A 27,016-nucleotide genomic window follows, 5' to 3' on the forward strand; every position below is an offset into this window, starting at 1 on the left:
CGGGCTGAGGAAGACATCATGAATGAACTCCTAAGGAATAGTTGTTTATGCATAATAAATGAGTTCTTGGAGAAATCAATAATCCATGCAGGGAAAGTCCCAATGGCTTAAGGGTCTGGTTTCAAAGAACTCGTTGTGACGTGGGATGTACGGATGTAGGTGACCATACCAGTATTTGGATAGCATGGCTGATGCCTAAATAAGGACTGGGATACTATACCTAAATGAGGGCAATGTGAGTTGTGCCTAGATAAGGGCATGATTTGGGAAACTATGTACGGGTATCTAAATCGAAACACAACAGTACTTATGGATGGTACAGGGTTTAGAACAAAGTCAGCTTTCCTAGAATGAACTAACATGTCAATCAATAGGTTTAGCAGTCAAGTTCTGGGTTTAGCTGATAAAAAGTGTTCAGCAGACTTGTGGACCCTTGAAAATTGAATATGCTTGAAAAGACATTCCCAAATAATTTATATTGTCTGATAACAGATACAAGTGCTCCTGGCACGAACCACTTCTGTGCCTTGTTCATCCTGTTTTGAATATGTATCTGCTCTAAATTGAACCACATCTGTACTTACCAAAAATAACTTCTAGAGACTATCTTCTTTAAAGCAACTGGGTTTGAACCATCATTAATTGCTCTGCACTCTGCACTACTCTAAAACATATGTCTTAGTACTCTCCTAGTATTTATATTAAGTTTTAGCATAATCATTTCAGTCATATAATTTTCTATTGTAATCATACATTTAGAAACGGCGATAATGGGATTGCTAATATGCGTTATAGAATTCCAATAGAAGCCCAGGTTAGATGTGCAGGACATCTAACCTGGGCTTCTATTGGAATTCTATAGCGCATATTAGCAAGCCCATTATTGCTGTTTTAGCTGCAGTTTCCTGCCGCTAAAACGACGATAATTTTAACGAGGTTCTTGCTAATATGCCCCATAGAGTCTAAAGAATATACAGATGGAATGCCTACAACTCCTAAGGACTGGATAGTTTTATGTTGCATTTTATTCCACCATATTTTACCATGTATGCCATTGCAGAGGAAACTGACCATTTGTAAACTAGCCTTGATCCTTCCACAAAGGAGTATTACAGACCAATCAGCTTGGGAATGTCCCCAGTGCGCAGGAACACTAGAACTGTCACAGGGGTACGGACCATTCAACTGGGGACATATTGGCTTCTAAGTGAGAGTAGGTGCCCTACATCATAGCAGCCCTTCTCCCAATCTGAAAGAGCATTGAGCTTAAAAGCTAACTCCATCTCTGGCCCCTCTCAAACAACCGTCCATCACCTCTCTTTGCCTTTTCCTCTAACTTACCTCCTGAATTAGATTTACGCGTTCTTTAGGACCATGAATCTGACCACTTACAAAGCTATATGTAACCCTAAACCTTGATCCATGAATTGATGGTCAGGTCTTGATGTTAAACTTCCTGATGATTGTTTGCACACAAGATATGCATATAGATTTGTTCTCTCTGATATTTACTGTAATGTTGAAGCGCTTAGAAGGCCCTGGTTGTGCTATGAAAAACGATATTAGTACATAAAAATCATGACTTGTCAACAGATAAGAGGACATTCCTCCTAGGGCTCGAAGGTTCTGTGTATTGATTCAGAGGAGCAGACCCCTACATCAACAAGTATTTTCAATGCAATAGGTCTCGCATTTGCGAGCGTTTAAGCTATTGGCATTGTAAATGACAATGCCTTTTATTTATGTGTTTTAAAAAACAAAAACGTATCTTAAAGGCATTGTTATTTTTAATGCATAGAGCTCAAACTCTCGCAAATCTGAGAGCACTTTAATGGTGGCCACGCTGCTTTTTTTTTTGGACGCTGCTCGCATATTCAGGTTACAGAGAGCAGCCTTTAAACAAAGGGGTGTGGCCAGCATTAAAGTGAAAGCGTGTATGGTGCTTTCACCCAAAGTGATAAAAAAATAATGGATTTCAAAAGCTTCTGTAACATAGCTGCTAAAGTGAAAGTGGCCTACGCTGGTAATTAAATAATTAAATAAGTGCGGCCGCTAAAGTGAAAGCGGACTGCACCATAAATTAATTAAATAATTAAATAAGCGCAGAGGCTATAGTTAAAGCGGACCGGTAATTTGAATGAATATGTTATTATTAAAATGAAAGCAGGCAGGTGCTGTGATGTTTTGGGCCAAATAGGGTAAGAGCATTAAAGAAAATAGTGCTTACTGACTTATAAAGCAGAACCATGTAACAACACCAGTAAAAGGTCCAGTCGTAATGGGAGGTAGCAAATAAGGACAAGGTGGTACCAAGGAGGGACGATCAAGCTTAAAAACGACTCGGAAGCCAGCGTTTACAAAGGACAATGACACAAGCCAATAAAAAATATGGGTGGGGCTTCAAAGTCATACTTCATTACTGCATGCCTCGCAGCAGCGCATGCACTGCCCAAGCTATACTTAAAAATGGCTGGCCTCTCTTTGGACCGGAGTGAAGTGTGTTAGAAGGATTCGGCGGGGACGAGAGAGGGCATACGTCAAACACGGATGAAAATAAACGATGTGCATTCCAGGCCAAGGAGCTGCAATAAAAATGACAGGTTACTAAAATCAAGTAGCTGCCATGAGTAAGGAAAGAGGGCATGAATTGACGGGGTCAGAAGCATAGGAGAGAAAACATGGGGAGAAAACTAAAGTACTGGTAAAACTAGGGATAGATTCATAACAGAACTCTGCAAAGATCAAAGTTAGAGCTCCACCAAGATGGGTTCTCTAATCTCTATATAGGCTGCTTTTGTGGTTGAGCTAAAAATAACACTAGATTCCCATATACAATCACTTAAAAGAAAGTCACTAAATGATCACCCAGTGATCTATTACGAACCTGGTGAAACAGGACGGTTTAGCTCCAATAGGACCAAAGTGATTCAATGTTTGGCGCACTTATGAAAATGACAATCTCTTGTGTGGCATTTCCCAGATTTTTGCGTTGACTGTTTCTGTTGGCCATAGACCTCTATACACGTTACCTCTGCTAACCAATGGTAAAGTGCTTGTTCCTATGTCTTGTTCTACCATGACCACCGAACATTATTGGCACTTTGTGCTCCTTGGTGCTATTTCCACTTAAAACTTTTAAAAATCATACTTCCAGGTCTCCATATTGGATTTTTCTAGTTAGTTTGGTTTTTTTAATTGTTTTGCATTTAGCCTGTATCATTGTTCTTGTACTGCATAAATACTTTACACCTTGCCTCTAAGTTAAGCTTGTGGGCTCTGTGCCATAGCTACGATGGAACGGAGCTAATGCTCATTTAATGATTTTAGAGGCTCATCCCAACAAGGATTGTGATTATCACTTGAGGTGGGTACCTACCCCCCAACTAATAATTCTTTTTCTTACAAGCTCTAACAGCTGATTGGCTAGCTCCTTTGTTTTATTACACAATCAGTTGTAGAGAATAGGTGTTCCATTTACCCACAAGCTTCTGTGTCGCTGGTGTGGGTATAGACCTTCTTTGGCTGGTTATCTGGAACAAGGCTTCCAATGCAGCCTCACTGACCAGGTGAACAGAAAAGATTACTGACTGATTCACCCAACTGGAGATTGTTGTTTTTCTTTAACACTAATGTCTTCTACAGATAAGATTTTGATTCGTTTTCCCAGGGAGACACAGGAGTAGCACCGTAAAACTCAACACTACAGATAGCTGGCAATCGTATTGCCAACACATCGTGAGATTTAAATATTCATCTGAAAACCAGTGCAAGGACCACGTGTGTGTGTGTGCCTACGGCAGCTTGTCTTTCCAAAACCACACAGAGCCTAGTGCCTACCTTTAAAATAATTAATGACAAACGCCAGAAGTCATCGCTGCTTACTCGGCGGACGGCTGAGCTTACCACGCTTCACATTTATCTAAATACAATCTCTTGGATTTAAATTTAGATCTTCACCGACAGAATTAGGCTCTACACCGTTTCAGATATTTTGGACCATATGCTACTGATGCTATTTGACTTAATATATTGCCCTGATGAAGTCTGCTGTGACTGTCAGCTATAGACGAAACACGTGTTGGCAAAAGGGCATCTGTAAAGACGGTGGAATAAACAACTTCTGAAACCACGATCTCAGCTTGGAAGATTCTGAGTGCTTGGAGTTATTGTTGGACAAACGTCATATGAGGCTGGAGCTTGTCCGTTTTTTGAAGCTGCTCAAGATTCACTGGAGGAATTGTTGATCTAAAGTTGGTCTTAAATTCTCGACTCAGTTCAGGGCAAGAGTTTATTTTGGCCCAGATCTGCCTTATTTGTAGGATTTTGGGACCATAAGTCCCCTACCTGCCCTAAATAGAAGCATAGTTTAGATAGGATGTCACAAGACTAGTTCCTTTATAAAGGGAGGTGTCTCGACTAGTTACATTCATTCTTTGGAGATCAGAGAACTTGGCTATACGAGAACGGAGCCACTGATCTGTATAGTTCTGACCAACAACTTGGTGAATACAAAGTTAGTGAATGAAGACTGACATATTATCCTGTTAATTCTATTTTTATTTTTTTTACTTATTGCGATTTATTTTTGTAACTGTATATTTGGGATTTGTATATTATATCTAAAAAATAATTAATTAAAGGTAAAGCGTGCTAGCTATTCCAACTATAAACGAAATGCAAAAACAAAGTATTTATTTTTTCATTAAAAAGAACAGGGTTGAAATTTGAAAATGAAAATAGAAGTCATCTTTCCCTTTTTATTAAGACTGGACCAGACTTCCAAAAAAGGGTTTACTGGGGAGCAACAGAACAGCAGAGAAAATTAAAAGTTCAAAACAACAGAAAAACTGAGAGTTGGTGGGAAAGAAAAAGGGTGAGGAATGGAAGCCATAAAGAGAGAGCAAGCAGTAACTCGGACAATAGGTTTGATACCTGCACTCAAGCACATACCTGAGTAATAAAAAGCCTGCTATAGGGCAAAACAATATAAACAAACAATAGCAAAACCAATAGGCCTGGCATTGGTGAACAGTATTTTTGGCTTTGCCAGCACTCGTTTTGTTTCACCCCTGTTTTTGTAAAACTTTATTGATGGAGGAACTGCTGGAACCTCGCCAATATAAAACATTTGCCTAAAAGTAAAAATGTTTTTAAGTTTAAAAAAAGCAAATTTCCATAAAATACACCTCATAATTTTCTAATGGAGGTAAGATACCACACCCAAGCATTCATGAGGAGGAAGATGAAACTAACATACACCTGTGGGTTGATCGAAGATGCAATTGGCACGGTCTTAAAAAGCCGATGGTTGAAGGTTTCTCAGGCAAGGATGCCAACGGCTGAAGAAGGCTAATCCAATCCAAAGCCCCACAGAGTATGCATAGTATATGTTTTCTGTACACGTTAAACCTAAAAATAAACAAAGCAGAGCACTGTGATAAGGATAGGTCTTGCAACGTGAGACAGAGCATTTTCAAGAGAAAGTCTATTAATCGTGATCGATTCGACTTCGACCCGACGAAAACAATCACAGTTGTTGGTGCTGCATCTTTTGACACTCTTGAGCGTCGTTTGTGGGCGAAGGGATGTATCACCCAGAGGGAGATTAATTGGACGGGAAGAAACAATGGGTTTAGACTTGAAAGAAAACGCAGGGAGGAGGAAGTGAGGGACAGAGAGGGAATCGAATCAGAGAGGGGAGAAGAGACCCAAAGTGAACCCAGGTGAAAAACTGAGGGCGGATGGAAAAATGGGAAACGCGGCAGGAAGAAGAGGAAAGGAAGTAAATGTCCATTATTTGTAAAACGCTAACAATTACCAGAGGGCGTCAAGGCGCTGGGGGCCATTGGGAAGATTAAGCAAGTTATTGCCTAGAGTCACATGTCACTGGGCTTATCTGCCACCAGAGCCAGGGTTCAAACCGTGAGCCGGACCCCCGCGTTCTGGAGTTAGCCACCCTGGCCGTTGCGCCACACAGGGTTCTGGAGTCAGCCCCCCTGGCCGTTGCGCCACACAGAGGGAGAATATAAAGAGAAAGAAAGGCAGAGACCAAACGTATGAGACACGTAAGTGACACAAGCAATGTTTCAGCAGGTAGACCATGGAAGAAGGTGTTGATTTGCTGTGACAAATCACAGAAGGTAAGTCAGAGCGTTGTGCACCACGCGTGCAGTGACAAACAAACTCTAATAAACAGAGCGTTCACATTGAAGGTACGCTACTCATGCCCAAAAACACCTTTCAAAACAGAAGGCGCAGGCAAAACTGGCATTAGTGGATCACTTAATTATAATTTGCTTCCGAAAGATACTTGCTGCCAAGTCCGGGACTTCATAAAGCAGCAACGTTACTGCCCCCTCGGTGCGACTCAAGAATGCAAGGTTGTGCCAGACCCACCATGACGCTAAATGATGCCATGCAGTCTGGCTTCAGCAGCGAGTGCACTACCCCACATAACTACCATAAAACATTCAGGGGCAGATCTACAAGAAAGTGCTGCAACGCGGCAACGCAAGCCCTTTGGTTGCGCCCCGCCACGGCACTTTCAAAGCACAGGAATGCGACATATTTACAATAATATGTCGCATTTCTGTGCTCTTACCTGCACTGGGCACAAACAGCTGCCATGCGCCAGTGCAGGTACCCTTGCACCATGGTGCAAGGATGCCTGCGTCATGGGGAGAAGGTCCCCATTCCTACACAAAAAATCACTACAGGCATTTTCCTCTTTCAGTGCGTGCTGTAGAATGCAGAATGCTTTGAAAGAGGAATAAACAAGGAGAAATGAAATGATTTCTCCTGTACTAGCATCCCGTCGGAGCAGCATCCGGATATCGAGAGGTCTTCAATATACAGGAAGAATCTCCACCTTAAGAAATATCGCGTTGGTGATGCAATTGCAGCACATCAACTGAACCAGACCCTGGCGACTTCGGGCCATGGCACCCCTTTGAAACACCACTGGTGAGCCAGGCCTGGCTCCAGTTTTAGGTTGCTGTACACAGTCCTGATGAAGGCTCGCAGCTGAGGCTCGAATTCCTGTTGGCAAAGTCGAGTCGAAACGTTGACGCCCCCACTTGACCAAGACCTGTACCTACATTGTTCTAACGTTCCTTTGGAGATTGCATTAAATGCATTTTGTAAATTTACAGAATTACATGTAAATCATTGTTGGACAGGCTTGAATGTACTGGTTTTTATTACCAGCATCTGTGAATGACCAATCGTATACCTTTACCTTGTGACTCACCCCCTCACTACCCAATCCTTCACTACCCTATCCTTCTCCTGCTCCTTTCGCACGCAACCTATGTTGATGGTTACAAATAATGCTGCTTTGTTCTTGAAATAAATAATCTGTATTAAGTACCCGTAACCGTTTTGGCTGGTTGTTGTGTGGTACATTGAATTCATATGAATGCATAAATAAGGTGATTATGCATGAAAAAGTTCTCCGCTTATTCATGGTTATTGGCTAACCTGGTTGTAACAATATATACAACGTATAGTTAGAAATTATTCCCGAAGGTTCTGGTCACGGACCACTGTTTTCATTCTCGCATAGCGCCCAGGTCCGGCTTGACTTTAAGGGCTAGCCCATTATCTATAATGGATACAAGAAAGTGCAGCAGCACGGCAATGCAAGCCCTTTGATTGCGCCCCGCCGCAGCACTTTCAAAGCACAGGAATGCGACATATTTACAATAATATGTCGCATTTCTGTGCTCTTACCTGCACTGGTGCACAAACAGCTGCCATGCGCCGGTGCAGGTACCCTTGCACCATGGTGCAAGGATGCCTGCGTCATGGGGAGAAGGTCCCCTTCCTACACAAAAAACCACTACAGGCATTTTCCTCTTTCAGTGCGTGCTGTAGAATGCAGAATGCATTGAAAGAGGAATAAACAAGGAGAAATGAAAAGATGTCTCCTGTTGTGGCTGCGCTACAGCATTCTAACGCATTTCCAGGTTTACGATTCATCGTAAATCTAGAAATGTGCATGTTTCCATGGGTGTTGCATGGGAACACCCACAGCAACACCCATGGAACGCCCCTTTCACGCAAAGTGTTGAGTGTAAAGGGCCCATATTTACAAGGACAGGAAAAGTCACGCAGGGTGGCTTTTTCTGTCCTTGTAAATATTGGGCAGTAATAAGCGCCTCTGGTGCGTCACGAAAAGTGATGCAATGGTGGTGCAAGAGGCTTTTAAATCTGCCCCTCAGTTTATTTCACAGGCAGTGCTGCAAGTGCAACCCCATTTAACCCGATGCCTCAAACATCTGTGTTACCAGGGAGGCTTTGGCGAGAGGGCAGTGTAAAGCGGCTTTATTATGTGCGGTCTAGTCTCCAAGCATCACTCTCACCTGGTTATATCACATTACAAAGCTACCATAGCCAGTCTGCCCAGCACAAAGCCAGTGTTCCTTTCTCCTTTCTAACTGGAAAAACAAGCATTTACAATGCAATTGGTCTGTCATTTACGAGAGTTTAAGCTACTGTCATTTACAATGCCAATAGCTCAAATTCTTCTAAATATGAGACAGTTCACTTCAAAGAAGCGGCCCCCATTGTACAGGGCTGCTTGAAAGTGGAAGCGCACATGGCGAGGAAAGCACCTTGTGACTGCAGTAGGTGAAACCCATTAAAGAAAATTGTGTTTACAGACTAAATAAGACATACCGTGTTGCAACAGATGTAAAAGGGCCAGTTATCATGCGAGGTTAAAAATGCAGACAAGGTGGTACCAAGGAGGGACTAACAAGACTAATAACGACTCGGAAGCCAGCGTTTATGAAGAGCAATGACACAAGCCAATGACAAACATGGGCGGAAAGCGGGCGGGGCTCCAAAGCCATACTCCAATACTGCATACCCCGCAGCAGCGCATGCTCTGCAAACTCGACCTAAAAACAGGGTGGTGTAAAGAATTGAAAAATGGCCCAGAAACATCCGCAGGCTGTTGTGTGACTGAAGTTATTGTTACGGTGATATAGGATCGTTCAAGAGGGGCTTCATGCCTTCAGTAGAGATTAGTACAGGCTCACACCCTTTCACTTTGGACTCAGTAGCTCAGCTCCATGGACAAGAGATTGTCAAGGAGATAAAGAGTCTTAATCTAAGGCAGGGGTAGCTCAAGGGATTGTTACAGGAATACAGGAACCTGCATCAGGACTGCATACCCTTAAGGACTGTAGCAGGTATATGGCCTTACATCGGGAACTCAGTGGCAAATTGTGTAGCACAGCAGTATAAGAGCATGCAAGGGGGTCTAGATTTTAAGAGGGACTCAGGGACCTTAGAGCACAGCCAAGATGAATCAAGGGATTGTTGGCATGATATGGAAGTTACAAAGGTTTACTCCCAAGGATGAATTACATTATGGGATTACTGAAAGAATGCGAAGCCTGTCTGCTGTAGTGCAGGTTAGTTTAGTGAACATTATAAGAATGGAGAGCACCCCCAGTGTGGCGTTTGGTACTGTAACGGCCTGTTACAGAAAAGTCAAGCTCCTGCCCACTCCCTCTTGATAGGTCATGGATTCGGCAAATGGATAAAGACCCTCTGATCCCTGAGCCACCTCAGTGATTGTCAGAGGAATAGAGAGCATCTCACCGCTAAAGTGTGGCAGCTTATGAAACTGACCAATGAATATCGAGCCCTTCACTTGAAGGGTTTGATAGCTTGTGGACAGGGGGAGCTAGTTGGGGTCACTGGCTGGGGGCAGGGGAAGATGGGGTGTTAGGAAAAAAAGAAAACTTACCTGCTGGTCGACAGCCGCCCCTTCTCCTCCACAGGAACCAGGAACAGGAAGCACCCAGGTCTCCAGATTCTCTATGCGAATCACGACGCTGATAGCAGCGTCATGATTGGTTTGAGCGCCATATTTCGGCGCTCAGAGAGGGAGTGGGAACCTAGACATGTTCTCTACCCAGGCTGCAATGCACCTTGGGTGGAGAACATGCAAAGAGCGCATGACTGTTTGGTTGGCCCGAGCAGGCCAGCGAAACAGTCATGAACACTTACATTGCAGCAGCTGCCACTCCTCCTCCTCCCACTGGGTCGTGGGTGCCCATCCCTGCTCTGCCCTAAGATGGCGGCAACTGCAATACAAAAAATAAAATAAGATGCCATTTTCCTTTGCACTGCTTTAATGCAGTGGTGGGACGCTCCTCCACCGTAGCTGCTGCTCGTGGGGTTTCCACCGGAATACAGCAGCTTTCACATTTAGGGCTTGAAGGGCTATGTGATTGTCCAGGGATACAGCTGATCTCCCCTCTTGAGCAGACAGGCTCAGGGACTCAGCCTCTCATGCGTGAAAGTTCTTAGGATTATCACAGGAATGTAAAGCGCCTCCCTTGATGCAGTGCAACCGCTCTCAATTCAGGGATTGATAACACAGGAGCTTGTGAGACCGAAAGAGAATTTCATGCATTTAGAACTGTGTGCCTCAGTGATCTGCAGCACGTGTACGGAGCTTTATGACTCTCGACAAGGAGGGTCTCCGCAGACTGGCACAATGATAACCAGACTTTTTACATGGTGGGATGGTTAGGTGAGTGGAACCGCATTGGTAACAGTCTGTGTAACAGAATGTGATCAAGATACCAACCTTTACACCTCAAATGATGGATGCATAAAGGGTTTATATAGAGAAGCAACGCTTTACATCTCTGTGGAAAGAGGGCTCATGGGACTGGTACAGAGGCACGAGGCCAGATATTCAAAGCAACTTTGTTGCAAACCCTGCCATTCGTAAAATCACAGGTGTTGTGACCACATAAGGGCATTGCACAAAATACAAAAGCCCTTTTATTATTTGGAAACAGGGCCGGACTGGCTACCTGGCGCTTCGGTGGGCTGGCAGGGTGGGGCCCGGTTTCACCACTGGTGGCTGGCGAACTGCCAGCCACGCTCCTACTTGCAGCGCTTATAAAACATTTGTTTTTGCATAGCTTATTTAGGAACGTGGTTGGCAGGTCTCCAGCAAAAATACTTGCCCCCACAGTAGTGAAACCGGCCCCTGCCCTGCCAGCCCACCGAAAAGCCTAGTGGTCGGTTGGCCAGTGCTGGTCAGAAAAGTCTTTCTGACTCATTAAAGGTGACTTTGCTATCCTTTCCGAATCACCAAGAATGGCACATGAACTCCCCCCCATTTATGACACGGAAATGTAGGTGTCAATCATTTCTCACCACAATCGCAGTCGCAAACCATCGATTAGTTACGATGGTAAATCACAGAGGATGCTGTCACTCTGGGATTGTTTGACCTCTTGGGAATCATGGTGAAGCCTCGAGGCAGCAGGGTGTCGCCCGGGGGTTTGCAATGAGAGCACTAGGACGGTGGGGGTTGGGGCAGGCATGAGAGGTTACAATTAAAAGCCCAATAAAGGGCAGGTGCTCTCCACTTTGGGCTAGAGTTAAGTTAAGCGGTGGGTTACGTGCCAACAAGTCATGCCTCATTGTCACTCACCAAGTATAATCTCCCAGAGGCTGAGGAGGCCAAGTGGATATCTTCAAAGGCAAGGCTGCACAGGTAACTCAGGAAAGGAGGAACACATAACCCAAAACATCTCAAGACAGTCTATCCACTTACACCAAATACATGAATGAATGAATAAAAGAATGAATGAATGACCGGCTGAAGGGTGGATGAGGCCCAGGGATGTGGAGAGGTTACTTGATCATTTGTCAGTGGGACTGGCCTGGCCATGGGAGTGATTTAGGGAGAAGGGGAGTTGAAGAAAAGTGGAACGGTCTGCTGCCACATCGCTTTTCCAAACTGTAGGAGTGACTGGGAGAGCTTTGGCTAGAAAACATGTTTCTAAAACAGGAACTAGATCCCTTTGCTAAAGCCATGATGGAAGCAACATGAGAAATGTTGTCGGGTTCACATAGGGGTCTTCACCAATCCCAGGTTGTGTATTTTATTGTACTTGACCCAGTCTGCTTCCGGATACTTAAGAGCTTACGTAAGGTCCTTGACCTGCTTCCTGTAGGTGCCAGACAGACTCTTGTGCATGCCTTGGTTACATCGAGACTCGATTATGCCAACCTATTATATCTGGGTATTACGGCTAAAAGTCTCAATCGTCTCCAAGTACTGCAAAACGCCACAGCCCGGCTGGTGCTGAGGCTTCCTAGGAGAACATCCTCTAAAGCCGCTTTGAGGTCCCTTCACTGGCTTCCGATCCGTGAAAGGATTACCTTCAAAGCCTTATGCATGTGCCATCGCATCTTTGGAGGTAGAGCACCCGACCCTCTGAATAGCCTTATCACCCCCTATAGACCAGAGCGGATGCTTAGATCCTCTGGCATGGGTCTGGCTGTTGTCCCCAAAATCCGTAAAGCTCGGATGGGGGGCAGATCGTTCAGGCTCCTTGCAGCCAAGAATTGGAACTTGCTCCCCACTGAATTGCGCCTCGAACCTTCTGAGACCCAATTTCGCAGAACCCTCAAAACTCATTTTTTCCGCCTAGCACTGCTATAGCCTCCCGATCCTCTCACAGATGTACTCTCAGCGCGGGGACAAGCCGGAGCGCGTAACCAAGCGTTTTATAAAATCCCAAAATAACAAAATCTCGGTAGTGATCTGACTGGACCCAAAGAAGATAATGCACCCTGGTCCCTGGAGATCGCCTATAAATCTGACAGAAAATGGAATGAGACTCATCCATATCTTTGAGCTGACTCTTTAGACTGGAAGCCTACTCTAAGGGGCAGGGAAGGCCCAGGTGAACTCATGGCGGTCCAGGTCCTGCCAGTGGAACTTGCTTGTCCTGTGTGCGGATGGAGAGTGCAAAGGGACTGGAGACAGGAAAGATGAATCTACCTGGGCAAAGACAAGCAGACCAGTCAGTAGCGGTCGGTGGTGGGAGTGCTGCCGGGCGGTGACGTGGGGAGGGGCAGTGTGGAGGGTAGTAAACTACGGAACACGGCCAAATACAGGTAAGTAAACATAAAAATAAATAAAACTAATTTTGCGGCGCGGACAGCAGCACCAAATGCGGTGCAGTGCGCGCAACAAAATTTGTTTTATTTATTTTTATGGTTACTTACCTGTATTTGGCTGTATTCCGTAGTTTACTACCCCCCACCCTGCTCCTCCCCCGCCCGACGTCACCGCCCGGCAGCACTCCCACCACCGACCGCTACTGAGACCAGATATTACTGAACTGCTCACCTGCCTGTACCTATGCACGTTTCCTGTGTGTGGGGGAGCCTAGGAGGTCATCTGGACAAATGGAGTCAGTACTGCTCAGAGAAATCCTTGGAAACAGTTGTATCTTCAGATTTTGCTTTGCACCTGAACTGGAACTTTAACGAGAACATTGGCTGCTCCAGGCGAGCAGTCCAAAGGCATCTGTCCTAGAAATGTGTCCTTTCCCAAACAACCTTCTACAGTGATTGTTTTCTTTCAGTGCCAACAAAGGTATGGATTGCTGCGCACAGGTGGAGAAACAAGACCTCCACGTGTATATCCCTTTTTTCAAAGATGACGTTTCCAAGGAAATGTTATCATTGCTTTTTGCTATCACCTTCTGCTTCAAATTCCATTCAATAGTGTTAAATGTTTATCTTATTTAATAGTTCAGAATGGAACTTTTATATTCTTTTTAAAAAACAACGTGTGTGATTGTTCTGGTCAGTTGTCAGGAGTAGCCAGTTTTCCTTCACAGCAATCATTATACCTAAATAAGAGAGGGGTGGCGCAGCGGCTAGAATGGCTGAATCTAGGGCTTGCAGCTCAGAACAGCATCATTTGACTCTGGGCAATAGCTGATTTAATTTCTTCAACGGCCCCTAAGTACTTTGAAACTTTTAATGGGTGATATATTCGCGTTTTACAAATTGTTATTATGAGGAACCTTAGGACTTTGTGGGAACTCAGTCACTGCTTATGCCAAGGCTGTGGCATCTCTTTCGCTTAGCATAGGAACTCGATTTTATTGAATAACAGACAGAGAAAACACCATAATGTATGTTACACATGTATATTAACTTCCCCAGTTACACCTGTGCAAATGAAAAGGGGGGGCCCTTGGCCCCCCCGCACGCATGGCGGCGCGGCGACCGTCGCCCCCACTGTCTCCTTGGTCGCCATTCGGCGGTGGGGGCGTGCCCTGGGGGGCGCGGCCCACCGCCGATTGGCTGGCGGCCTCCTTGACCCGGATCCTGGGAAGTGGGTCCGGGTCAGGGGGGGGCGGGCTAGAGGAGGGGCCACCTGGCCCCTCGGGAATAAAGAGATAGGGAGCGCCCAGGAGACCCCCTTGTCCCTGGACGCTCCCTCGCCGAAACGGTGTGCCCCGCGCTCGGGGCTTCTTTGTTTTTGTTTTCCCATAGGTCGTCGTATTTATTAGGTATGGGGCATGCGGTAAGGTCATTATCGGTGAGCACATATTTGAGGTCTGAGGGGGCGGGCATCATCCTATGGAGGTTCCCGCCCAGGGGGAGGGGCCTGCGGGCCACTCCCAGAACTCCAGGGGCAAGGTAATAGATGCTGCAAAGCAAAGGAGCGCGGGTAGGAGTAGTTCACGCTTTCCTTAGGCTGGTAGCCACCCCGCGCGCGTGGACTCATGACGCCACCGGCGCAGAGTAAGGGCCCTCCTTTAGTGGGTAAATGGAGTTCAGGGCGTAGACCGGGCAATTCCCGGGGTAACACTGCGCATGCGCACATCCAGAGGGGAGGCGCAGCTTGTAGGACCTGACACCGATAGTGACCCTGCCATATGGCCAGAAATGTACAAAAATTCTAGATGAGGATGTTTAGTCTAAGTTAGGAAACAACTTGCATTAGAGTTTTGTTAAAGTCAGGCTCTCAAACTTGTTGCTAAGAATTATGTACCTAAATGTCCTGCTGAATTTTTGTATACATTGTTGATTATGCAATTAAACCTTTTTTAATTTCATACTTTAATAAATACGGCCGGGCGACTAGCGCCCGCCTTCCAAAAAGTAAAGACGTCTCGTGTCCACGTTCCTGGGTATTGGGTGCCGGATTGGGGGGGAGGCGGCAGCTAGTCGCTGACCATGATGAGCACCACTTGACATTGTCTTGATCTGCTGAAATTTGGACACTAGTGAATGAAATATACAGAGAAAACATCTACAACGTCTTTAATTACAAATGCAAAAAGCAGCATTTTATTTGATTTAGAGCACAAGGACATTCGGTTAGATTATATTTTTGTGCCAACAACCATCAAGCACTGCAGATGAACGTGAAAGAAATACCATCAACGCGACACATCGTTTTTTATCAACACTAAAATAATAGCCATTGTTCAATGGAAATGTAGATTCCACAGTAGTCTAGAGGGCACCTGTCTAAATATTCACTGGCCGAGCTGTGTGATAGAGAAGGCGCCAGAAATAGCTTGATTGGACGGACAAAAAGGATAGATTCTGTTGGACACTTATTCGACGGTGACAAAACCTGCACCGTAGTTCATCCAATATAAAGGAAATATCCCCAAGACTGATAATGTTAGCAGTAGGTCTTTCCAGAGATACAGTGTTGCAGAGCAGTGAGCCTGCCAGCGGCCCATTGCATAGCTCAGCTGCGAGCGTAAGCCTGAGGAAGCAGCGTGCGCAGACCACAGGCGACGCGCTGCCAGCTGCCACACACAGGCAGCACTTCAGACTCGTAATGCACAATGCATCAGATATGCGTGAAAAAACATTTCAGTGTGGTGATGCGGACCACCACACTGAAATGCGTTAGTCTAACGCCTGATGCTCGGTTCGTGGAATGACTGAGTGTGTTGATCTGTAGCGGAGCCATTGTCATCGCCTACGTTTTCAATAAATTATTTATCATAAGGACCATGTTAAGGGTACCTTGCTTGCCCCTAGGTTTTCTTATTTTGCCACACCCTATCAGTGTGTGATATGCTGACTGGATGCAGCACACACTAGTCTGGGATGCTTGCGTGCCTGTGCAGGTAAGGGCGGTGGGGCGGGTGGGCTTGGGGATTCGACGAGGGAAAACAAATTATTTATTTAATTTTCACTCATCGTCGTATGCCGAATCCCCTCCCCACCCCGCCCCTCCGCTCTTACCTGCACGGGCCGCTCCTGCACTTTATATTTAACAAGGATAAAGAATGCAACCCCAGTAGCTCGACGTTGGTGTCTGTTCATCAAATAATGTCTCTGGGATTATTGTACATAGTCATTTGATGATAAATATGCAGAAAGATTCTGTTTTAAGTCCTTTATAACAATAGATAAATTCTTCTATGTCTGAAACTGGGTCAGTTAATATGGCAATACGTCAACTGCAGTCTGGGAATCCAACATCTAAGAAAATTGAAAATGTGTCTAGGGTACAGGTTCTCCATAAAAAATACAAGTTTTCAACAAGAAATTTGTGAGTTGTGATTTATTGCGGTTGGATGATATGAATCGAGACATGCGGCTTACTGTCATGACCAGCAACTCTCGTCTCCTTATCAGGAGTACTGCTCACATTGTTTCTTGCTTGTCACTATTTTTAGTTGACAAGTCATAGTCATATGTATTACTAGCAATGTGTATTTTATTAGGATATCATCTGTTGATTTTGACTTCATTACCATCTCCAGAATAACGTTAGCTAAAATATGATAAGTTTACAGTTACTCATCTACCCATTAAGACTACATACAGGAGAGTCTTTCCAAGAAGTGGCTAACACATTAAGAGCAAAAATGAGCAGTGTATGCACCTTCTGAAGTTTTTATAGTGCTCTAATTTTCTTTCCTCTGTAAGCTGCACGCTCTTCACTACACTACACTAATTGTGTGATGTCCTACTGGCGGAGATTTCACGGATTGACATCAAACAATTTCCTCAGCTTGGCAGATAAAATTGGCACTGTTGTGACAGACATTCTTCAGTTTGTTAAAATTGATCTGGAATGGAAAACAGATATCTCTTATAAGGTAGCACATCATAAATTGAAAATTGTACTGCATTTCTTCTGAAGTGCACCATTTCAGCACTGCAGTTTGTGCTTCATTCAATATTGCTTTCCAGGACAATATCCTTGGTAATAACACGGGTCTAGATGCGAGTGTCATGGTGGAATTTGACCATCTTCTTGAAATATGTCCAGATGAATACTAATGATAACAGATATCTCTGTCATTCTTTCCTTCGTGACATTGTGTTCACAAGTAGCGCAGCACGTGACATGAGCCCCCATTAAGGTAGCCATTTGGAACTCTTTTATAGTTTTCACAAATACCTTCTTTACAACCCCATATCTAAAATATACGTTTTTTCAAATATGTGGTATTATTGCTCTGCAAGTCAACATACCAATGTAGTAGCATCATTTTTTAGCTCCATCCTTCTACGTTTAGCTAGGCCGTATATTTGGTCTTGTGTACTTTCGTGATGAAAATGTACTAATGAAATATGGTGCACTTGATCATTTATTGTGTGTTTTATATATGTGTGAATACTAACATTTTCCTTTTCAGGATAGTTTCCGTAGGTTTAGATTGTAAGGTGGTCGCGCTAAAATGCATTTAATGTACTGCATTTGCCATGGATCAGTGAAATTAATTACTTATTTCTTCAATTATACATTTATCAATTATAGTGCATCATATAAGAGTACAGCATGGGATGGATTGATTTTATATTAAAGATTTCATTTATTGGGATTATATGTAGGTTGCAGAATTAAAAAGCATCTAAAAAGGAAATGTTAAGTTAGCATGATAAGTGGGCCTTAAGCATACAGTCATGGTTTTTAATAATAATGTGAAAGTTGTTTTTCTGCATAGACCCTTCTTTGCAGGTGCAAATCAAAGTGAAAGGCACATTGTATGTATGAGATAGTGGGGTGAAGAAGGACTGGAAAGTTCAAACAATTTTAATGTAGATCAAAGGGAGCGTCACTCTTACCAGTTGGTGCTATCAGTTGGAGGGAGTGACCCAAGGATGCCTTAGAAGCGTAGACTGGAAAATGGGAGTGATGTTCAAGGTACCACTTCTTCTCCTGGGAACTGAAAGATATGGAGATGGGTGGGGTTTGTGTTAAGTGGGCTCACCTCGAGCCACATGTTGGAATGTTAGAATGTGGAGGCCATGCAGTGTTCTCTGGTTGGCAGTTGCTGCCGGAGTCTCGGTGTTGCCTGTTGGAAGAATAAACTGGGTGTTCCCCTTACCGGTGTCTTACTTTCAAGAAGTTACGAGATCATGTCCTTCGCAAATGTTCTTTGTGCATTTTAATTAGTGAGCCCATCTTGAGTTTAGTTAGATTCCCTTCAGACTTGGAGGGGTACCGACCTCTCTTGACTTTGATTGTGGAGCTTCATGCTATACAAGATGCCTTGTTTTACCGATCGAGAGTAGGGCACATACAGCTAAATACATAGACTCTAGTTCACTGCCACTCTCTATGTTTTAATCAGGCGGTTTACCTTTTGAATAAATTACTGTTAGGACTAACTGACCTGTTTTAATCACTTCTCACGACATCTACACCCACTAGGCCCCTCACCCCCACTGCACCCTGCGGCAGGAACAGAACATCCTCGCTAAAGAGCCCCATACTGGGTGCCCATCAGGTATTGCAGCGCCGACTTGACGATGGGCAGGCTCATATGATGAAGCATGACACCTAGCTTGGTGTGTGAGAGCTCTAGTTCTGAAAAGGTGAATTCCCCCCCTTTTACGTAGGTCCACTTCTTATCTGTCCCTGCTCTTACTCTTGTCTCCAGAGGAACTTCATACCCTTCTTGTATAATACAAGATGCCTTACCTGAGACCTTCTACAGAGGTTCTAATGCATACACCTTTCTTGCTTCCCTGATTCTATAGGGCTTCCCCTATCTATCCTTAGGTCAGTGTAGGATGTGTTAGATGCTCCAGGCTTTTCCATGTATGGGAGAAGGACCGAAATTATTAACCCCTTCCACGCTCATGACGAGCTGGGCTCGTCATGAGGTAGCCTCCTCGCACGCTCATGACGAGCCCAGCTCGTCATGAAACATGGGAATGATCAAATCCCAGCACAGGAGGGGAAAATGCATAGCATCGATCTGGTTAATCTATCCACCAAGTACTTTCCCTCATTTTTGTATTGCTGCTATGGAGATTCTTATTTGTTCTTTGCTGTTGAGCATCAACATTGTAAGACATTTTGGTCTACCTTTAAAATGCTTGTATTTCTATAGCATGAGACTGATTCATATCCGTTTGACTTTGAGTTTATACTAAATCTTTTAACTTCAAGTTACTGACTCTGACCTTCTATTGGTGGTCCTAATGGTCACACTGTATATGGAGGTATAAATTGTTGCTAACCCCTTTTCTCCTAAGCTATTATGAGGGGCAATTGACCAGAACCAAGTTGGAAGAAAAGGCAAAGAGCATTCTCACCAAGGGCACTCCTCTAATGTGAGTGCACATGGCAAACACAGTAAATGCAGGAAGTAGCTTAAAATACTTCTTATCTCCAAGAATTAAAGTGGAGCAGCAAGTTTCACTGTGGCCACTTCCTATTTTCTTCTACAACCACATGAAAACATTTTACCTTATTCTAATATGTAATCAAGTCACTAGTTCCTGAACCCACAGCACAATAAGATGCCTTTCACTTGACTCCAGGTGAAAACAACAGTGGGTTTTTCCAAATAATTCAATAATCTTAATTATCCTCAGAGAATGGAAACATCTGAACTGAGCAACCACAATGCTTGAGAGAGACTTCAAAGGTGCCACAGAGAAGATCAATGTAGAGTCGTCTCTTGTCACCCGCATTATTAAAATCCTAATGGTGGAGCTGCAGTTTTCTCCAAGCGCTTTATAAACCTTACAAACGTCATAAAAACACCTCATCCTATGATCTGCTGGGCACACTAACCACAAGCGGCTCTTCCTCAAGTACCTTTGTGATGTACGGGGTGCGGAATAGGCGGCTATGTTCAAACCTGAGGGAGCAACAGAGAGATGTCTGTGGATGCTGTCACGGGGGCCACCTACTGCCATCGGGTTCTCACCTGACAACACTTTAGGGTGAGTTCAGAGATGGAGGAAGCTGGAGGGGCGCGCTCTTCCTCACAGCCTCTGTCCCGTAGCTGCATTGTGCTGCTCGCGAGGAACCTCCTTGTTGCAGGCGCTGTTCAGAGCTCCATGTGTCACACACTGTACACCCTGGTTTTCAGGTTTCTAAGTGCACAAAGGGGAGGCAGTTGACCGAAGGGAGGCTTGCCCACCTCCCCCGGGAGGATTGGGGGAGTTGGGGCAGACCGACTGCATTCGTATCAAGAGGCTGGTTGGATGCAGGGAGGCCGTTTCACACATTGAAGGTCTCTGCAAGAAAGCACTATAGATCTGCTTTCCCCTGCACAGAATTATCTGAGTCTTCACAAGATCAGATTAAGAGAAAATCTCATAAAAATCACCCACGACGGTACCTCGAAGGGTTGGCAGCATCCAAATGCAACTCACATGTAGACCGTAACTGGCTCCATGAAATATGTGTCATTTTAGTTGATTAAAGATAATAAACCAACACGGTGGCTCCAACCAAGCATCTCAGATTTCTAAATTGTTTTTAACTGACTTATACTGTAAGATATCTCCTCAGACAAGATAGAACTTTGATTACCAAGCATTGCTGTAATTCTACGGAAAATAGAGAGATACTGCAAGAAAACTGTCCTGGAGAAGTTGAACACCATTGAAATATCACCGAAACGCCGCGTCGACTGTTGTTTTCTTAAAAAAAAAATTCTTGATGTATGAAATATTGATGTTTTTATATTTTTATGAAATTTATGAGGAAACTGTATTTTAACCAATATATGTGTAATAAATTGTACAAAATATTTTTGACATACTCAGTTGTGAGTCTATTTGTATTATTTTCATGTTAGCTGACACAAAGAAGGATTAGTTCCATCTTACTTTTTATAAGAAATTGTTCTGTTATACACTCTGGTATGGTCTAACTTTTGCATATTATGTGTTTTATGTGCTCAAATTCATATGACATATCTGTGTCGCTTTAGCGTGCATTTCAGGTTACAGTTTGAAGACTGTGGGTGCGCACACGTAGATCTCATGAGCAAGCTGCACTTATAAATCCTTTCTGAGGGCTACCCCTATTTCACATGTACCTGGGCTACATCTGATATTCCTGCTGCCCCTACACATTGTATGTGCAGACAGCTCATCTTAGACTGCATGCACATGTGCTCCCTGCAAGGACTGATTCCGTGTATGCAGGCTACTTGTTCAGGCTAGGTCTGTGTGCACGCGAGAGTATACAGTGTACATTTGCAGTACTTGCTCTTGCAGTATACATGTGCCTCAGCAGTGCTTACCTTTATAGACAGCCCCTCTAATGCTGCCACGTAGAGTGTGTGTGTCAGTGGTTGGTTACAGAATGCTCATGTTGGTGTTGTACTCGTATTCAGGCGTGAGTACATGTCCTCTGCTTTCAGTGGCGGATCCTCCATGGGGGCATTTGAGCGCCGCCCCACTGCTTTCTCGCTGTGCGAGAAGGCAGAAACAAATAGTAGAGAACTACCATTTGTTTCTGCCTTCTCGCACGGCGAGAAAGCAGAAGTTCCTGGTTGAGAGAGTGGGGGGCTTTACTCGAGGGCAGGGGGGGGTGGCTTTCCCACTGTTGTTAATACTGTCTGTTTGGGCAGCCTGGGAGGCTGTCCAAACAGAAAGTATTAACTGTATTAAGAACAGTTGGCAAGCTGCTCCCCCCTGCCCTCGAGTAACACCTCCCACTCTCCCTGCTCTCTGTATGCTGCAGCATACAGAGAGAAATGACGTGGTTGGGGCAGCCGGCCGAACCAATCACAGCGCTGTGCTGTGGTGGAGGGGAGGGAGGCTGCCTGCAGCCTTCCTGTGTGACGACGAGCACGACTCGGAATTCAAAAGAACAGGACGGCGGCAGTCGGGAGTCTGAAGTCTCGGAGGCGGAACTTGAAGGCGGGAAGAAGGTAAGTTTGACTTTTACTTATTTTATTTATCCCACTTCCCCCCCACCCGTAATGCCGGCCGCGACTGATTGTAAGTGTGTTTTGCACTTTGAAATTCACATGGTGCAATTTTGACTCGCAGTCACAAATTAATATTTTGGAGTAAAAAGCCCGTCTGGGGGGAGACGTCATCCCATGGACTCCTGGTTCTCAGCAACACAACTCCACAGCTCTCTGCGGCTTCACCATACACACGCCGAGTTTACTTTCATTATTTTTGTTGGAAGCCTGAATGCCTCTGCACATGTTCAGGAGAAGAGGGACACTTGTATTTCTGGAGGTGCTGCCTGGTTTGTTTGACAAGGAGGGTGTCTCTTGCCACTCATGTGCTGTCAAACTGTGCAGGCAGCAGCAGTGCACACCAGCTTGTCTATACTGCCAGTGCCAAGGCATTTGCACTGCTCGCTGTTGATGTGTGAGACGGGAGTTTGCCCTGCTGCTGCGGGTGAGGCAGTGGATGTATGAGAGAAAGAATCTTTGGGTCAGCAGTCTTTTACATTTGTCGAACACAGTACAGTCACCTTGGAATTAATAAACCCCTGGGATAATTCGATTTGGTGCCTGGGTCTACCTGTTTAAACAGACAAGGGTGTCTGAAATCTGATATGCCATGGGGATATACCACCTCAATCAGTAAATTAGCAGGGGTGTCGTGGAGGAAAATGTATTCATACACCTGGTTGGTTTGAGCACTTCTCATTTTGTTTAGGTAACTCCGTAGGTTTGTAGCTCGCTCATGCATCTCACAGTTCTTAGCACCAGCAACCTAACAAGTTGTTTATTATTGCTTGAAAATGCACCATATGCAGTCACTGACCATATGTCCACTCGATTTTCAATTTTTTCAGGGAGGGGGGGTTCGGGCACGCGCTCTACACCCCACTACTTTCAAATGTCACCAGCCACCACTGTCTGCCTTAGATGTGTGCGTGGAGGTGCTATGTTCCCTTTCATTACCCCAACCACTCACATATTGCGCTGTTGATACTAGAGTACCGGGAAGATGTGCCCAAATTCCACGAGAATGTGTGTTTTATCCCAGTTTAGATTGGTTTCTCCTATCTGATTTTGTGAAGGTCTTTTATAAATGTATTTCACAGAATCAAAACTAAAGTAAAGGCATGAAAAAACAGGTAGTACTGCCTCTGCTGCTCGAGTGTTATTCGCTCCAAGCTGAATCTGCCAGCTCAGTGGATTCATTCAGCTACACCAGAAATCTGTGCTTGGTCTCAGGTTCAAAATAAAGCCCGACTGGTCCTTCCAGGGTCGATAAAGTAAATGAACAGAAAAACTTGATTATATCTTAGCTACACAGAGCCGGTTTGGGGTGGTTTTCGTTTTCAAGCGCCTCGCCAGTCAGTTCTGTAGCCACAGCCTTTGTGCAGAGTGCCTCTCCTCACAACAGGTCAGCCCTCAGCCTGAAGTTCCCACAGCAGGGACACAAAGAAGTATGAACTTTCCGCTTGTGGCCATCAACTATTACACAGACCACAATCAGGAAGAGAGACAAAAGGCTGCCCTCACCTAAATGATCCGCCTCACTCTGAAGAATAGAGACAGCCGTCCAACCCTGCAACAGCATTATTTAACAAGTGTTTGTGCTACAGGAAGACTTATCAGCAGCCCTTATTAGCAAAAGGACCTCATCGAATTTCTTTAGAAGCCCTGTCTCCTCTGCCCTCAATTCAGAGTCGATATCTCGTCCGCCCTACTTCAGGAATGTCAGCAATACAGGTCACTGTCTGGAAAACAACCTCATCCCCATCTTGTGCATAATAACAGGTTGAAGAGGGCCTGGTGGGTGTGATTCAAAAATAGGAACCACAGCCCTCCATTACTCAGTTGTACAAATAGATATAATGCATGTACCACACTGACCATATACACAAGCATGCAGAAAAGACATATGAGATGTTAGTGCCGGGTAAATTTCATATCTGCGTTTGCTCCTCTGTGCTATACAAATAAGCTAGAATTGGATTTCGTAACAAGACATGGTCCAAATTTGACTGCATTTTTGCGAGATGCTCTCAGCCACTGTCAAATAACGAATTTTTAGAGAATGAGTGAAAAACCTTTAATGCAGTAAAGGAAGATCATTAAGTGAGACTTTTACTAAAGAAGGTGCCTACGCCAATTCCCCTTGTGCAGTGTACAAACTAGGGGTGGGCGGGCAGCTACGCTCCGTCCACGGAGCATGCGTAGTGCCGTCTGCTACGCATTTTGCGGTGCGGGCGTAGTAGCCGGCACTACGCATGCTCCGTGGACGAGCGTAGCTGGCCCGCCACCCGCCTCCCTCCCGCCCTCAGTAAATACCCCCTTCAATGTTTAAATAAGTTTAAAACCACTTACCTGGTCCGCGCGCGTCCCGGGGCTCCCTCGTCTTTTTCAGTGCGCGTCTTGAACCCTAATGCGCATGCGTGGCCGCCCGCGCATGCGCATTTCTCGCTAGAAATGCGCATGCGCGGGCGGCCACGCATGCGCATTAGGGTTCAAGACGCGGGCACTGAAAGAGACGAGGGAGCCCCGGGACGCGCGCGGACCAGGTAAGTGGTTTTAAACTTATTTAAACATTGAAGGGGGTATTTACTGAGGGAGGGAGGCGGGTGGTGCGTAGTGGGGCTACGCGAAGTGCGCAGGTGGGCGTAGTTTCTCGCCCACTTTGCGTAGCTTCGCGAAGCCCCACTACGCTCACTACGCCCAGGGTTAGTACAAACCCTGTCCCAGGCTTTGGATGCTCCAGGCTATATTTGAAAGGGCTGCCAACGATTGGCAGACTGCAGGCATAGGTTCCTAGGGCCTCATTTATGAAAAGTGACGCATCACTGCGTGAAAACAGCGATGCGTCACTTTTCACTACACTCTCCCTGAGACACTAACGATGCGTCATATTTACAGTATGGCGCATCATGTCGCAAGGAGTTACAGATATGTCAGTATTTCTGATGTATCTGTAGGCGCCAAAGTGACGCATTGCTGGAGTGTGTCACCAAAGTGACGCAAATCCAGCAATGTGTACTTTCACATGGGCACGTCCCATGTTGTTAGTGCCTGTGTCAGTCTTAAGCCTGCCATGAGGCAGGCGTGAGATTTTGACGCATTAGCAGCCAAGAAATGGTGCAGTGAAATCTTATAGATTTCACTGTGTCACTTCTATGACTCTTTCTTGCGTCAAAATGCCCCCCTTGCATACATTATACCTGGCGCAGGTATAATGTGGTGCAGGGGTTTACACAGTGATGCATCTACCTAGATGAGTCACTTTTTAAATATGGCGCAACAAGGCGTATTTTTTACACCGCTGGTGCGTCACAAAAAGTGATGCACCAGCGGCGTAAAAGTGATGCACAGCCTCATAAATGAGGCCCCTAATGTTTATATTATCCATACGCTCTGAATCACATGTTTACCTATCTATCTGTGTTAGACATGGGGCACAATATATCATTTTTTAGTTTGTTAGCTATGTCAGGCAGCTTTCCCACACTATACACATCAACCTTTCATGCACAATTGACCTTTATTTACGTTTTATTTTCAAATAAAGTGTTAATGGCATTAATATGACAATAACACTTTTCCATACAAGCATATTATACCAAATACAATAGTCTTATATTCAGACTATCAGGATATACAATCATTTACCACATAGTATTAGCATTACTCTGTTTGATATTCAACCATTGTTCACAAATTGCAGATGTCATTATTATTCCTACAACCATTGGTAACAGTAACTGTAAACTTACCCCCGACCTTTAGTTACTTCTGATTAATTCCTCTCCTTTCTTTCCTCAGAGTGACCCTCTCCTTATCTACCAACCTCTACATGCCTTTGAGAGAGCGCAAATCGAGAAAAAAATTAGAAGTGCACCATATTTACAAGCACATTGCATTAGTTTAGTAAAGATTGCACAAGAGTGTCGAATTTATAGAGTGAAAATACATAAGAGTGTTTAACTAGAATAGACTGCATATATCAGTGTGAAAAGCTAATGTAGAAGTGTGTAAAGATGTTATAATAATGTTGAAATACCATGTTATGTGGCTGTTGTAGAGGAGAATGTAACGCTGCTAAACGAAGAAATGTGTAGGCCACATGGCAGTTCACAGAGAATGAAAGGGGTTGTTACACACACACGTGAGATGGATTTAATATTATTGTAATTCAAAGTATTATTGATCATAGAACTGAAAATATGTTTTATAGAAGTGTTTCATATAACCATTGTGTGTAATAAGTTAGAATACTGTTTAGACTAAGAAATTAAATGTTTTACAGAGTGCACAGGCCCGTTTCATATAGTTCTAATAGGCCTGAATAGATAAGTTCATTTCTTTTGATCTGCATGTGCTAGTTAGCGGAATGTCATGTTAAGCTTAAATTGCGGAGCCTGCTCGATGGTTTACGACTTAGAAGATATGGTGGAGGCCGGAATTTGGGGCCCACTGTACAAGTGTCTGTTTGCAGGTGCGAGGAGGTTCCAATCAAGAGAAGTGATGAATAGGGTTTTGTTCAGGGCGCCAGACACAGGCCTGGAGGAGGCTTCAGGAATTTCCTGGGGGGTACCGTCCTGCCGGAGAAGAGTCTGAGAAGCAAGGTCAACGCTAACGATGGGCCCAGAGGAGTATCAGCATGGAAAATGCCAGAATTGACACCACGTGAGGGGAGTCTCTAAAGGGCGTTTCTATTGTAAATGTGATTTTGTATTAGGGACAGCACCCCTGGGTGGAGTTAGGGCAGATGGTCTGAGGAACCTAAGAGAGCGGATGGGTAGGCAGATAGGGTAACTGCGAGACACCGATTTACAACGAAGACTAAGGGAAGTGAGTGATCTTCTTTAGAAGTCACCACGGCTGACACCTTTTTAGGTTAAGATTCTACTAAGTAGGGATGTCACTTAGTCTAGTGTAGGGGCAGTCTAATCTGAATCTTCTTCCTTTCTGTAAATGACTCATAAGCTACAGCTTGTGTCTATTCTTGCAACTCTGATGATTTTTGAATTGGTTTTGGTGAT

The sequence above is a fragment of the Lissotriton helveticus genome, chromosome 7 (assembly GCF_964261635.1).
Source record: "Lissotriton helveticus chromosome 7, aLisHel1.1, whole genome shotgun sequence".
In the NCBI taxonomy this organism is placed as follows: domain Eukaryota; kingdom Metazoa; phylum Chordata; class Amphibia; order Caudata; family Salamandridae; genus Lissotriton; species Lissotriton helveticus.